Here is an 11,497-nt window from a genome sequence, read left to right as displayed (position 1 = left end):
TTCCACGGAGCTCTCCATGATACGAAAGGACAGTTGTTTATTTTTTTTAGCCTCGGCCAATGTATTTTTTTTTAGCATCGCATAACAAGGTACTTTTTGGTTAACCTCAACGAATCTCCCAACTTTCGGCGTTAACCCTTAACATAACATTTTCCTTCATTAATTTCGTATGCTCGCCCGTACGGTGAACTACAACAGGTCACATTCTCTAAATAAAGCGTCGCTTCCCATACAGCACACCAAGTTTCAGACATATTTCAGAAATATTGCAATCTTTCATATACGTTTCTAACATTCTGGTTTCGCGTTGACGTTACAGAAAGCATCACATGAAGTCCCAGTTTTGTTTCTGAAACATTGTAATGTTATCGTTTCATTGTCTAGTTTCTGGAACGTCTCAGAGACATTGCAACGTTGGATTCAGTCATCATCGGCCATCCGGGAAATTTTCTGAGGCGGCCATGTTGTGTTTACGTTCATTGCTGACCGGGAGTCGTGCACATCTTATGAAGAATAATGTTGTTTATTGAGTGGTAAGTTGAATATTATTAATACCAAAGTGTGTTTAATTGTGTTATACTTATGCACGCTATATATTTAATCTGTGTTGTGTAACGTGTGTGAGAACGTGAGTGGAAACAAGGCAGGCGTTATCAAACCAGTGTTTAAAGAAGTATTTCGTCTTGTTTGTTTAATTGAAAATACATGATGTGAAGAAGCATGGAACTTCTCGCACCTCATGAAACTAAAATAACAGGGAATAAAGTGCTTACCTATAAGCAGTGCACATTTATAGTATAACGAAAATAGATTGAATGGAAGAGACGGAAAGTACTTGTTGCTGAAAATGTATCATTTTTCGGTTACATTATAATTACCACCTTCCTAATTTTGTACAAAACTTGCCCTCTTAAAAAGAGTTTCTCACCTCCCTGTGCATATTGAAGAGGCAAAAATACTTTGAACTACATAAGTTGTTACGTTAGTAGTTTTTATCTAATAAGAAATACGTTTCTACTAATTCATTCTGCGATTTCGATACGTAAATGGAAGGCTGCAGCATTGTCACTTGCAATTTTTTTTTAGCTGTGTGTATTGTAGCTCGAGTCTTAGCGAACAGGCTACTACTGAAAATCACAGCATGATTTACATGGTGCTCCTATAATTCAGATTCTAATTTTACAGTACGCAATGAAATGTTGCTGCATTACAATTACCACAGCTTGAAGTGGGTGAAAGAACAAGTAACAGAAACAATATTTTTTTAAAAAATTATTTGCTAACTAATTTTTGTGATTGCGATAATTTACCTTAAATCAGCAATGCACACAAGAAATACTTTTCCCAACTCTGTGATTACATTGCTTCAAAATATAATTGTCACATTATTGCAAACTTATGTAAACAGAATTTGATCTAAATATGGAATATACAGCATCCACCAAAGTAAAATTTTGACAGAGTGACTAGTGAAGCTAGCTTAGAGTTGTTTCACCAGGTTTTAATCTGTGCATGCGAATAATCTCTGACCTGACCTGGCCTGTTACACTGTCACACACATTCTTTAGTTATTGGTGGGTATAAAGACTACATTAGTGTGTGTTTACATGCAGGCGATCATTAGTTTTGGAGTGAATTTACAATATAGAGAAAGTCTCCAATTTTGTTAATTTTCGGTATACTAACTAATTTTGACCTCCTAATCACGAATGTGTTGAAAGAAACCGGGGGTCACGTCTGAAAATTTGAAAAAAAGCCGATTGAATTTTTTATATATATAGGTGTATATGCGTAGTTTTACGAACAAAAATGTAATATCCTGTCATTGTGTCCAACCACGCCGTTGTTTTACAAGAAAATGATGTATGATGTTCAATTCTAGTACGATCCCTATTTATTCGATGAATGTACGGGTGAAATGAGTGCTAATGGAACCTAACCTAACAGGCCTAACCTAACCTCGTGTGAATGGTTCGTGGGGCTACCCGTGGATGGTTTTTGGGGCTAACGTCAATGGTTTGTGGGGCTACCCGTGGATGGTTTTTGGGGCTAACGTCAATGGTTTGTGGGGCTACCCGTGGATGGTTTTTGGGGCCAACGTCAATGGTTTGTTGGGCTACCCGTGGATGGTTTTTGGTGCTAACGAACAATTTTTCATCAAAATGTACAATTTCCAGACGTAACCCCCGGTTTTTTACAACAGATTAGTGATTAGGAGGCCAAAATTAGTTAGTATACCGAAAATTAACGAAATTGGAGACTTTCTCTATATTGTACATTCTAGCCTTACTTTTTTTTACCTCCACACCAGTTGGAAAAATGTATCATGTATGGACTAGTGTATCATGTGAAGAAGGGATGAAGATAATACTACATTCATAAATGGTTTGGTCCTAGTTCCAATTGTTTAATTACAATTTCATTATGGTACACAGGCATTTTTTTCATGGTTCAATGTCTGTTTACACATGTACTTCAGAGTTATAGCAATCACTTTCTGTGTTTTTGCTTTGAGATTAATGTTTCACTTACATGTACTTCTCAATTGCAATCAGCCATTTGTTTACTACCATCTTGATTACGGACTACTACTGCCATGTGTGCATGATGCAAAGGGGTTTCTTAATAAAGTTAGGCAAATAAGGTTTAGGGCTTTTAGTTTTCACAAAATGCCTCTAAATGCTTTTGTGGTTAGGTTGGGTGGGCCATTTATAGCTCTAAGTGTTCCAAATGAAAAATGCCTTGTCGACAAAGGCTTGCGGAAGGTACTTTTTTGTGTTTTTATTTATTTGCTAATGAGTTGCACTTTGGAATTCCAAACAGTGGTAATTACTTTCACCAGGGTTCAAATTTATTGTAACAATAAATTCTACAATTTTGCAATTCTTAATCTTCCTATGAAACTGAAAAAAATCATTAAACATTCGGAACCATTACCCTTCCAACACCTTATAATGTGATTTCTGGTCTTCAGTACCTCCTGCTATTCTCACAACCTGGTGAAAGAGTTCCATGAGTATTCTCACCACTTGGTGAAAGTAGTTACAGCTAAATTTTAAATTACTTCTGAAACTCAATTCTTACTAGTTCAGCTTTTCATTTGGTGGCTAAACCCTTCAATAATAAATAACCCATGTACATTGAAGTGCAATTGTAAACAAAGTAGATGTGGTACTGGTTTAAATGACTGCAATCCTCTGAAAGTGACACAGTGCCATGCCTGGACACAGTGTATATTATAATAGAGTGACTAGCTTTGCCAGGTGATTCAGGTGATGATGGAGCCTTTTTTATTACTTCTTTATTAGTTATGAGAGATACATGTTAATCAGCAATGGATAAGCAGCATGTTTCACTCATTTTATATTTTGTGTTGGCGTAGCAGTATGGTATCTTATGCAGGCACTGGAAGTATTGTCAGACTTCTAGAATGTTTTATTTTACTGTTCTGTAATTTTATAAGTAGTTTATGTGAAATGCAATATTTTCTACTTGCTTAGTCAACGGGTTCAAATTATGGAAAATTTTGCATTTCAGTTTGCATACAAATGAATTATTCCTTATACAATTTATGATTTTTTTCTTCTAGGCACTGTTTGCCAACACCAGCCAAATACTAAAGAGCAAGAGGTGTCTGATGTTGTGGCTTGTGCAGGACAAACTTGGCTAGACAGAGAAAACAAGTAAGTAATAACGTTCTGTGATGGGCTAATTTGTATTTTTTTTTTAGCTCAACGAGTCATAAAAAAACATTATGTTGATGATCCAAATTCACATGTAGAAATTACACATGTGCTGGATTCATTATTGTGCTTGTTTCAAAGTGTAATCTCCCATTATATACTCCATAATGTACAGTGATGGCATCAGCACCATTTCTATATCTGCCACTAGCCACAATATTCATGTAAAGTCAAAGATAGCAAGAAATCTTAGCAAAACTCTCCCCCCACCCATATTTGCCAAGTGTAAACACAGTAGTTATTTTCGGAACGATTGAAGATGACCAGACCCCTCTCAGATTTTCTTCATATTTGGCATACTCTCTAATTGAGGCCTCCAAATCACGAATCTAAAGTTAAAAATTGTCGGAAACGTCTAGAAATTGCAAAATAAGCTAAAATAAGGCGTTAGTTTTCGGGCTGGTAACCGTCGATTTTTGCAAAATTTTTTGTTTCACAAGCAAAATATATATATTCCTGATACTACCACGACACCAAATTCTAACTATGTTTGCCTAACCTAACCGAAACTAACCTAACCACACGTCAATGGATCGCAATTATTTTGCAATTTCTAGATCCTGATACTACCACGACATGAAATTTTAACTATGTTTGCCTAACCTAACCACACGTCAATGGTTTGTGGGGCTAGCGTCAATAATTCACAATTATTTTGCAATTTCTAGACGTTCCGACAAATTTTAACTTCAGATTCATCATTAGCAGGCCTCAATTGGTAAGTATGCCAAATATGAAGAAAATCTGAGAGGGGTCCGGTCGTCTTCAGTCATACCTTATTTTCTTTCTTTTCCTAAAATGAAATGAAATGCAAACTTCTTTTCCAAATAGTAATAACCCGTGGCGCAACAGCCTGTAAGGACCAAGGCCTATCTACCGACTGCCGGTGATGATTGATTGATTTGGTTTATATTACTTTACTTTTCTGCCACATTTTTGCTAATTGTAAAGATTATTATTATTATTATTATTATTAGAAATTCTTTATTCATTGATGCAGTTCAGCCACGGCCAGGCTGGGATTCTAACCTGGAACCCCTATCATTGCAGTGCAATGTGCTAACCACTCCATGGAAATTTGTGCGATGTTCAGTCAAACTGTGATGAACAAAGGTCTTTTTGGTTAATAAAAAGTGGCCTTTGGTTAGAAGACCTAGCGAGGCATAAGTATGCTTTTGCTCATATTTCTATCACGTCCTCTTATCAGTTGGCTGCAACAAACAAACACACAATGTATTTATTAAGACTGAAATGTAAAAATATTTTGTAGCCCTGTAGAACAGATATGGGTTGCAGAAGTTCAAATATATGGCTTGCTTTTATTTTACTCAAGGATAGTTTCATGTCAATTCTGGGTCATTCCATGTCAAACCAACCAAGTAATTGGTTGCATGACCATTTTAGAAAAAAAAATCATTTTTAGTACAAATGTTGGGACATGTTTGTAGATATTAAAAACAATATCCCCAAAAAATATTGTATTTAGTTCTCCTGGGCCAGCCTTTTTTCCAATTGCCCGTGACTTTTTTTGCTCATGTAGAAGTTGACGGATTTCACAGATCTTCAATTGTCATACCTTGTAATTTTAATTCAAATCCTATGTTACTATATTTTCTGATTTTTTAAACACAACTTTAAAAATGAAAAAGGAAATGCTTCATTCATTATTCTAGGTATACATATAGCTTAACATTACACCAATGTCACAAATTAGATCGCATATGTTATGTCATATTTACCAAACAAGTTGAGTCTAAAAGTTGGGATTTTTACTGTGAGTTAGGTTCATGCAGGGCTTCCTCCTCGCCATATTTCAGAATTTTTCAAAAGGACCCATCTGAGATATTTAAAACCGAAACTGTCAAAATTCCATAAACGGCCATGTTTGAGCCCATGCTGCAAAAAAAGGGTTGCATTTCCAAGCACTGATATTTTATTAGCAAACATGCTGCAGGTAGGTGTGCACATTAAAAAAATCAACCCTTAGACTAAACTCCTTAATTATAAAAACATCTGGCTTAAAAATCCAATTTTTTGTTTAAAAGAAAAGAAGAAGCAAAGTGTTCCCCTGTGCTTAGCACCATGCCATGAAGGCGTATAGGGGATTTGGGGGTAACGCCCCACACTTTCTTGATCCGGTCGTGAGTGGGGGTGATGTGATCAGCATCACGCCCCTGACTGCCTTTACCCCCCAGGGTTTCCCCCAGGTACCCATGTTATTCGACACTGGGTGGGCGCCGGGGCCGCTTCCACCGTTAGAAAAGTTCCCGGATTTGAACCGGCTGGGGATCGAACCCGGGACCTTTAGCATGGTAGTCAGACGCGTTACCGACTGAGCCACCGCGGCCACTGTCTTGTTACCCAAATTACCATCTTAATTTTTGTTCTTAGGATGCAATTTTGAGCAAAACATACTTGAATATCATAGAAAGTATGATTCATTAACTACAGAATGAATTTTGTTTCAGGTCTCTAGCTTAACTGATTTTTTAGATATTAAGGTTTCCGTAATTTGCTACATGAGGAAAAAACACCTTTGCAATGTTGGAAAAAGGATGTTCCAGGAGAACTAAAGACAATAAATATTTTTGAACATTGTTTCTGATATCTAGAAATTTGTACTAATAAGTTGTTTTTTTTCTAAAATGGTTATACAAGCACCATTGGAGGGTTTCTACCAACAAAAGAGGTTTGAGAACTTATGATCCTCAATTTTAATTAAATTCAGCACATTTCATCTTTTATTGTGGTGAGAAACCACATGATTTTTTTGGTATTTACCTTGAATTATGACCCCTTCAACTTTTAGTTATTCCTTTTTTATTATTCCATTCCCAAACCTTCCAGTGTGAGCTGCAGTGTCCTAGAAGAAAAAAATTCTGTCGCTCTTCAAATTATATAATGTGTTTTGAGATATCACAACGTTAACCGAACAATATAGATTTCAGAGAAAAATGTGACATTCATATTCCAGTATATTAGTAAAATATTACCTGGTTTTGGCCCAAAAACAAGGTTTACTAGAATTTCGATTTTTTTAAAGGGAAAGTTGCAACACCAACTCAAATATTTTTAAAGTAAAGTTTCATATATATAATCTAACTTACACAGAAATAAAATTGATGGTGTTTTCATTCCTTCTCTGATTTTTTAAAAAGTGTATATCACATTTCATAGTTTTCAAATTATCTCTTAAGAATCTAGATATCACAGAATCAATTTTTGGAGTATACAATTTTAAATAAGGTTTTCATGGATGCCAGGAAGGTGTCACCTTAAAATTTCATACTTCTCCCATATAATTTTATTTCAGTCACAGTCATTTGAGTGAATTATTAAAAGGATATTGCAGAAATATGATAACTTTGAATTGACGGTGTTTCTTTCAGGGAGTGACACTATCATGGAGAAAATATGCCTCCCCGCTCCCTTTTGAAAAAAAATCAGTGCTTGGCCCTACCTGAAAACATCCTGTGGTCAAACATGTGTGTTTTGTTCTTACCTTTATAATTACTAATATTAGTTTATTTACATTTACTATGACAAAGACACATCCTAAAAAGTAGTTGAATACTACTATAACTTTTTAATACATGGAATAAAATTAACGAGGAATGTAACTTGTAGTACAATTTGTAGATTTGATCCCTCGGTTTAGGATGAGACTTCGTGTAGTGTTTGAGCACATTATAGCTACTGATATACCAAGGTACTAGCATGCACTAGTCAGCCATTTTCAACAAAAAGCACTTCATAGTTTTCCAACCGCTTCTCAAGTAGTGAAGATATTGTCCAATTGCCAAGTGGATCTGGTGGTCTAGTAGTAAGGCACCAGTTTGGCTTTTCCTTCCATGCCCGGCATCCATGAAAATGCTATTTAAAATTTTATACTCCAAAAAATGTGCTTCAATGATATCTAGATTCTTAAGAGTTAATGTGAAAACTATAAAATCCGGTAGTCATTAAAAAAAGAAGAGGAGAAATGAATCACCATCTATTTTATTTCTGGGCTAGTTAGATGATATATCAAACCTAAGAAAAATCGAAATTGTAGTAAACATTGTTTTTGGCCTAAAATCTGGTAATATTTTACTAATTTATTGGTGTACTAAAATGTGAATGCGATACGTTGTCATATTTTTTTCTATTATTTTGGTAATGTTGTGAAATTTCAAAGAAGTTTGAATAATTTGTAAGGGAGCTAGAATTTTTCTTCCAAGGCAGTGCAGCTCACACTTGGAGGCTTTGGGAATGGAAGAAAGAGGAATTACTGAACAACTTAGAGAGAGAGAAAAACTATGGTTTCTCACCACCATGAAAGTATTATTAAATGTGCCGAGTTTCATGAAAATTTGAGATTATGGGTAACGTGGTCTGGCTGAACTGATGTCTGATGTGGAATGACCTTATGCAAAATTTTGTTTCTTTAAATGATATTTCTGCCCACAGAATGCTAATTCAGAATTGATGTTACATGACATTATTCTCTTTACAGGTAAAACTGAATGTTGTTCCACTGAGGCTGTCTTAGTGAGAACTTGTGGTCTGCAGAAATTTCAACTGAACAAAAAAATGTATTTAGACAAAAAAAATAAAGACTCTTTTGTGAAAAAAATATATATTCCTTTGATAATACTTATCCTTTTATATTTGTTTCGTGTGTGAATTGTTGTTTGAAGTCCACTTAATGTGCAGATAGGCTAATCGGGAGTAGACCTACAATTTAAAGTGGGATTCCAACCACTGTGCTATGTGCCTTCACATGGTATGAACTTGGGATCCCCTCACTGCAAGGTTCTTATTTATATTTCTCACAGTGTATTCTGAAACTGACGAACCTAGCCTAGCATAACCATTTTGAAAGTCAATGAAAGATATAATATAAATCAATCAAAAATCATGTCTTGCACGTTTTCATGAAGAAATGGTAATGTAGGAAATCGTAGAACATCTTTGAAGCAACAAGACAATGGAAATTTCTCACAAGAAACAGTAATAGCATTAATAATTCTGACTGGCAAGCACAACCTCTGATACTGCACATTTTCAAGATTATAGAGAATGTCAAAACACATTTCATCAATTTTTAAACTTTGATTTGCTGTTATTGTTCAATTCTTATTTATATTGTTAGTTCCCAAAAATTGCCCAAGTTTAGCTTGTGTCCATTTTGCTCTTTTTTCTTGTGAACTGATAGTTTTCCATGTTTTTATTTTTTACTGATTCTTTTAATAATAATAATCCATGGCTCCGCAGACCTTGGGGTGGCACGGCATACTTAACGGTTGCCAACTTTGTGGTCAATTTCTCCAATTATGTAAGTATGTAGGATATTCTTATCAAATGTATAGACTGCCAATTCAGGTAACTTGTAGGTCACTCTGCATGATCTCCAGAAAGTATCCAATAAGGTATCTCAGATGTTTTCAGAACCAATATTATTAGAATCTAAATGGTGTAAATAATTCACAATAGCTATGTACAAGGTGCTGATAAATTACAAACATGCAAGTTTGCAGTTTAACTGTTACATTAATTTTGAATTTTTATTTGGGATGATATGCTCAAATTATCTGTTCATTCTTTTGTAATTAATATATAGAATATAGGCTACCTTATTGTACCAGATTTTTCATCGTAAAGTGACAATGCACAAAGTAAATTTTAGTATTTAGTAAAATGTTTACATGCTTCCAGTCTATCATCAATTGGAAAAGTGACTGGAGCATGATGCTGATAACATCACCCTCAATCCAACCTTCCTTGTGACGTGGCACAGCAAACCACAAAGAGCTTTGTTATTGCATGTAAAACTATTCCTTTGTAAACAATTGAAGGTATTAATGATGATTACCAGTTTAATGTTTCATATTTTCTTTTGAGGTGTGTAAAGTTTTTTAACTCTAGCTTTGTCTGACATGAACGAATGCATAATCGGCAATTTTTATGCACTTTTTCTCCTGACTAGATTAATTGAGATATGTGGTCAATTGATGGGAGATAAAATAAATCTTAAGCATCATGCCTAATGAGGTTTCAAACCCAAGACCTCTGGCACTTTCACAGCATCACAATACTTGATTTTAAAAGAAATACTGTGAATTCTATTTTCAGGAAATTATTTACAAGTAAATATTGTAATAATTTTTGAAGGGGGTTTAACCCCAAACCCCCCTCAAATATGCCATTTATGAATACAGTACTGATTCCATTCAATATAACAATAATGTGAAATAACATCACTGTAATGTAACTGAAATATCACAAAACTATATGGAAATGTATATGTAATGTTACACTGACATGTTTCTGCAATGTTACATTGACACGTTTCTGTAATGTTGCACTGACATGTTTCTGTAATATTACGAATGTTATGTTAGATTCGCGGACATTTTTACATTGCTGAAACATACCTGAAACATCACAGTAATGTTTCGCAATGTTGCTGCAATGTTACAATGTTTCACGAGTTACGTATCCGTAACATATCTGAAACCATGTTGTGCTGTATGGGTTAAACCGATACCTTTGCATAATCGCAACGAATCTTACCAACTTTAGCATTTTACGCCGGAGTGATAGGCCATACGCAATACCTTATTCTCCTTGTGTTTTTTGTTAATTCTTTAGATTCCCCCTCATTTTCTTATCCATATTTACATTTATTTTTGAGTACATTTATTTACCTTTCATACAAGTAAATTATCTCCGCCCTCCGGGACCCTACATATTAGTACAGGTTACAGGACCGTTGTTGAGTTAGGCAACACACATAACGTCTTTTAAGGTAGCGACTATTACAGCATCTAGGTGTCCCATTTTTATTGTCTGTGACTGTACAGTGACATGTTCTCAACACATTATCACGCATTCGAAACAGCGAAATAACGCTAATGTAGCACAAAATGCCCTTTTCGCGAATTTCGTGCTAAAGAAAGGAAAAATACCGCGAAGGATTAACTTTCTTGTGTTTTACGCGTGTATGAATTGTACACACCAAATACCACTTTGGCGCATGTTTGACAATATTTTATCTTAACATTTCTCGTGTTTTTTGCTTAAAAATATACTACACGATATTTACACGTGTATAAAGTTTACGTTTTCGAAAATCTCCCACACACCTCTAAAAGAGAACCTGTGGAACATGTTATGTATGAAATAATTCGTACAAATACTTGAAATGACGTGTAAATATATGTTTACACGGTCTTTCATATTCCATTTCAACGTTTTGGATGACCGAGAAAAATTGAGCAGTTCTTGCGGAGACCGAGTGCGCACTTACAGTCACGCGGGAGCCGTAACATCGGTATTTGTCGTGACGACAAATTATAAAAAATATCTTGTTTAAAATCGATTCCAATTTATGAAACTGTCAAGAAAAACCGTAGTCCATGTGACTTTTTAATTAAATTATAGTCGAAAAGCACAATGGAGGTATAATTTTTAGATATCTTTGGGTTAAAAATAACACCGAAATATCAAGGTTCCTAGTTATGGTATTTTGTCGAGAATGGTATTGATTAGGATATTCACAGTTTTCGTGGGCTTTCATACGGAAACGGCAAAAGGGGTTTTCACACCGCGAAGTCAACTTTATGCACAGATAGCCTAATCGGAACTAGACCTATAATTTAAAGTCGAATCCGAACCACTGTGCAATGTGCGTCCGTCGGGTATCGAACCCAGGACTCCTTGGCTGTAGAAAAGCATTCACCGAGCATGTGCAGCTTGTGTCACTTCGGTGT

The 11,497-nt window shown here is 35.2% G+C and overlaps 1 long non-coding RNA gene across 1 annotated transcript; it reads left to right on the top strand.

Moving 5' to 3' along the window:
- The first annotated feature begins 485 nt into the window (after positions 1 to 485).
- LOC146002896 (uncharacterized) lies at positions 486 to 8,270 on the top strand. The gene is made up of 3 exons (XR_014443768.1): positions 486 to 533; positions 3,590 to 3,683; positions 8,239 to 8,270. It is a non-coding gene; the product is annotated as an uncharacterized LOC146002896 (long non-coding RNA).
- Positions 8,271 to 11,497: the final 3,227 nt, after the last annotated feature.

This window comes from Lepisma saccharinum, chromosome 19 (assembly GCF_977018435.1).
Source record: "Lepisma saccharinum chromosome 19, izLepSacc3.1, whole genome shotgun sequence".
Taxonomy (NCBI): Eukaryota; Metazoa; Arthropoda; class Insecta; order Zygentoma; family Lepismatidae; genus Lepisma; species Lepisma saccharinum.
This window is presented reverse-complemented; position numbering and strand designations above follow the sequence as displayed.